The sequence below is a fragment of the Diceros bicornis genome, chromosome 6 (assembly GCF_020826845.1).
Source record: "Diceros bicornis minor isolate mBicDic1 chromosome 6, mDicBic1.mat.cur, whole genome shotgun sequence".
NCBI classification, from domain to species: Eukaryota; Metazoa; Chordata; class Mammalia; order Perissodactyla; family Rhinocerotidae; genus Diceros; species Diceros bicornis.
The window spans coordinates 18,099,523-18,104,564 of NC_080745.1; the positions used below are offsets into that span (position 1 = coordinate 18,099,523).

The following is a 5,042-nucleotide window of genomic DNA, read 5'->3' on the forward strand; positions in this document are numbered from 1 at the left end:
AGCCGGTGGTGTAACTCAGTCTGAGTCCAAAGGCTCGAGAAGCAGGAACTCTGATGTCTGAGGACAGGAGAAGACGGATGTCTCAGCTCAAGAAGAGAGAGAGAGAATTCACCCTTCCTCTGCCTTTTTGTTCTATTCAGGCCCCCATTGGATAGGAAGATGCCCACCCACTTTGGTGAGGGTGAATCTTCTTTACTCAGTTCATTGATTCAAATGCTAATCTCTTCTAGAAACACTTTCATAAACATACCCAGAAATATTGTTTTACCAACCATCTGGGCATTCCTTAGACCAGTCGAGTTGACACACAACATTAACCACCACAGTATTACCATTTAATTTTGGTATATGTGTGTTCGTTGCTGGAATACAGAAACGCAATTGATTTCTGTATGTTTACTTTGCCTTCTGTGATCTTCCTGGCTCATTGTTAGCTTTAGGAAGGTAGTTTTTTTTATGTACATTCCTTAGGCTTTCATGCAGAAGTAATCATGCCATCTGCTGACAGGGATAATTTTGTTTCTTCCTTTCTGATATGTATGCCTTTTCTTTCCCTTTCTTTGCCTCATTGCACTGGCTAGAGCTTCCCACGTTATGTTGAATGAGTGCTAAGAGCAGACCTTCTCACCTTGTGCTAGATCCTAGAGGGAAAGTACTCCAACTTTCATCGTTAAGTAAAATGTTAACTATAGATTTTATGTAGATTCTCTTTTTCTCATTGAAGAAGATCCTGTCTATTGCTTTTCATCTGGGAGTTTTTATCATGAATGAGTATTAAATTTTGCCAAATCCTTTTTCTCCACCAGTTGATATGATCATGTGTTTTTTCTTATTTAGCCTGTTGATATGGTGGATTGGGTTGATTGATTTTCAAATATTGAACTAGCATGGCTTCCCTGAAATAAATCCCACTTTGGTCGAGAATTATAATTCTTTCTATTTATTTCCACATTCTATTTGATAATACTTTTTCAAGGATTTCGTATCTGTATCACAAAGGATACTTTTCTTTTTCATTTTTCGTAGTCTTTATCTGGCTTTGGAATCAATGTAATATTAGCTTTATAAAATGAATTGGAAAGTGTTCCCTCCTTTTCCATCTTCTGGAAGAGACCGTGTAGAATTGGTGTTAATTCTTCTTTAATGGCGTGATAGTAGTCCAGTGAAACTAGCTGGGCCTGAAGATTACTTTTTGGGGAGTTTTTAAATTATGAATTTATTTTTCTGAATAGTTGTGGGGCTGTGCAAATTATCTGTTTCATATTGAGTGAGTTGTGGTAGTTTGTGCTTTTTAAGGAATTGCTCTATTCTACGTAAATTGTTAAATTTATGTGTGTAAGGTTGTTCATAGTATTGTCTTATTATCCTTTGGGTGTTTGTAGGGTCTGTGGTTATATCCTGTTTCATTCTTGATATTGGTAATTTGTGTCTTCCCTCCTTATTTCTTTGTCAGTATTGCTAGAAGTTTGACAATTGTATTGATATTTTCAAAGATCCACAATACATATTCTTTTAATTTGCACCTAGAAAATTCATCAAAATAGATCATATTCTGGATCAGAACAAGAACCTCAAGAACTTTAAAATGTTTAAAATCAAACAAAGTGTGTTTTCTGACCACAATAGAATCAATAACAGATATTTGGAAAATGCCAACATCTTTGGAAATTAAACAGCATACTTCAAAATAACCAATGGATCAGAGAAGAGAAGCCTAGAGAAACTAGAAAATATTTTGAAGTAAATGAAAAAGGAAAAATGAGCATGTAAAACTTCGTGGAGTGCAGCTACAGAAGTGCTTGGATGGAAATTTAAAGAAGTGATGCTTAGGGCCTGCCCCATAGCGTAGTGGCTAAGTTTGTGCCCTCCACTTCGGCAGCCTGGTGTTCGCAGGTTCGAATCCTGGGCGCGGATCTACGCACCACTCATCAAACCATGATGTGGCGCCATCCCGTATACAAAATAGAGGAAGATGGGCACAGATGTTAGCTCCGGGCTAATCTTCCTCAGCAAAACGAGGAAGATTTGCAATAGATGTTAGCTCAGGGCTGATCTTCCTCATAAAAAAAAGAAAAGTGATGCTTATATTAGAATATATTAGAGGAAAGGTCTCAACTGAATGATCCTAACTTGCACCTTAAGAAGATACAAAAACTACAGCAAATTAAACCCAAAACTAGCATGAAAATAAAATAATAAAAGAGAGGAAAAGTCAAGGAAATCAGGACTGGAGCTGTGGTATTGAGCCTGGGAGTCTTGCAGCTCTGAAAGAATCTGCTCCCCTATGTGATGCTGAGCTCCCCAAAACTTGGCACCCTTGGAGTCAAGATCCCAGCTGGAAGAGTCAGCACCAGCTAGTCCCTGGTGGGTGCTGCCTTCAATGTCAAGCACTAGGGCCACTGCCTGGACCTGTTCAGCAAAGGCCGGGGTCCTTTTGGAGTTCCTGAGCTCAGTGCCCCAGAAAGATTTCAAATTGCACAAGAAAAAGCCTAGAGAAAGAATTGCTTGCATTTCCTATACCACCTGGGCCCCACATTGTGCTGCTCTTGGATGTGCTCTCAGATACCTTGTGCAAAGTGGTTGGTTTCGTGAAGATTGCTCACCCAAAGCAGAAGAACCTTGTAGGTATATTGGCACCATGGGAGACAAGTTGAATATGAATGTGGAATTATATCAACGTTTGGAAAAACTGTTAGCTGATTTAAAAACTTGTGGATTCCTTTGATTCAGAAACCAGGCAAGTGGCTGACTTGTTTGTGTTTGACTTTGAAATCAATAGAATCCGTCTAGAGAAAGAAAAGCATAAAATAACAGTGGACCTTAGTGTTAAAATCTTGTATTTGTGTAGTACATTTCTTATGGGAAAAATTTTCCCAAGATTGATAAGCATTTCTTATCAGAACACATTTGTCTATAACTTTACACTTGATGGAGGCCATGTAATAATTGATGGTCTACATGCAGAAAAAGCAGATGACTTGTGCAAGAAGCTGCTTAGAAAATTTTTCATTATCCCAATGCTGGCCGGTTGAAATGTTTAGAAAAATTGCTCAGCAGCAGAGATCTTATGGCAAAGTTAGTGGGATATTTTACATTTTCTCACTGGGCTCTCCAAAGAACAATAGCTAAAAATCCAGAGACTGTCATGCAATCTCTTGAGAAACTATCTGACAAGCTTTCTGAAAGAACTATAAAAGATTTTTAGATGATATAAGGGACAAAAATGAAACTAAATCCTGAAAATTCTGAACTAATACTTTGGGACGCTCATACTACTGTGGTATGTTTCATGCAGAGAGGTATATTGCCCAGTTTATATTGTCCATTTTTCTCCCTTGGAGCATGAATGCAGTGTCTGAATGTTTTGTTTAACAAACTGTTAAGAATTTCACTATCTGCAGAGCTTCCTGAAAAAAAGACGTGTAGTATAAAGATGTTAAAAAACTAGCTATGGTTCATGAATCCAAAGGATTGTTGGGGTACATATACTGTGTTTTTTTTTTAGCAAACAGATAAACCACGTCAGGATTGCTGTTTTATAATCTGTGAAGGCAGATTAAAGGAAGATAGAGCCTCTCAAGTCCCAGTCCTAGTTCTTAAGCTGAATCTTACTCATTCCTCAAGAAACTCACCAACTTCATTAACTCCTGGAATGATGGAAAAAATCTTTTCCATGAATTAAGACATATCATGCATTCTATGCTAGGATGTACTCATTAGCAACATGTCAATGGGACCAGATGTCCCATGATTTTGCTGAGGTTCCTTCTAGACTGATGGAGTACTTTGCAAATGATTATCAAGTGGTTAACCAGTTTGCCACACATCATCAAACTGGGCAACCACTGCCAAAAAATACGGTGTCTCATCTTGTGAATTTAAAAAGTTTTGCACTGCAGCTGATATGCAATTTCAGGTCTTTTATGCCACTCTGGATTCAATCTACCACAAGAAGCATCCCTTGATGTTACCAACCACAGACATTCTCAAAGAAACAAAGGATAAACTTTATGGCTTACCATACATTCCAAATAGTGCCTGACAGCTGCGATTCAGCCACCTTGTGGGCTATGGTGCCAGATATCACTCTTACCTGGTGTCAAGGGTAGTAACTTCCATGGTTCAGAACGAATGTTTTCTACAGGATCCTCTTAACAGGCTACAGGTAAGTGCTATTGCAGGGAGATGCTAGAACATAGTAGTAGCAAAGAGCCCATATTCATGGTTCCATGAACTCAAAAAGGATCTATTGCTAAGTATGTTTGGGAAATGCCACATAAACTTTAAAGCTTTACTGTGCACATTAGAAGACCTACAATCACAAAACATATTTAGCTTTGCATGCGTAACTCAACATTTCCCCAAAATATTTGACTATAGGGTATTTACCCCTTTTTTGGACTATTGATGACATTTTTCAGAACATCATTCGGGTAGAAACAACAGGCTTACATATAAAGGGTAAAAAATCAATGGGATCGCAGAATACAATTGTTCATCAGCATCAAAAGCCAAAAGACAATGAAAAAAATTTTGACTGGTAAAGTCTGAGATACAAAATGACATTCCCAGATATAAAAGGCTCAGGAAATATCTCAAATTTGTATTCTTTAAATCTTCTTTAAAAATTGCTTAAAGAATAAGTAATTTTATTCAAGAGTTAAAGCAAAGGAAATCTTTAAGGAACTTCTGAGAACATGGAGAAGTCACTGCCTCTTTTCACAATAACATCTGGATAAATCATAATAGCAAATTATTTAATTATGAATGTCTTTCCTAATCATGAGAATAAACACAGAAGCACACAAGCAGTTCCTCTGGGAAAAATTCTCTCCTGAGTTTATCATCTATCACCAGCTTCCAAAAATCCAATTTAAAGTAGTTATGATTATGTAAACACTAAAACAAAATCAATCTAGGGAAAGAACTGGAGGAAAACGAATAAAATGCTAATGTATCTGCCAAAAAAAGTCAAGGAAATCAAGAACAAATAAATCAATAAAACCAAAAACTAGTTTCTTGAAAATATCAATAGAATTGAT

The 5,042-nt window shown here is 37.2% G+C and overlaps 1 pseudogene; it reads left to right on the forward strand.

Annotated features, from left to right (window-relative positions):
• The first annotated feature begins 2,289 nt into the window (after positions 1-2,289).
• On the forward strand, positions 2,290-4,233 carry LOC131406895 (mitochondrial intermediate peptidase-like; annotated as a pseudogene).
• The last annotated feature ends 809 nt before the right edge of the window (positions 4,234-5,042 follow it).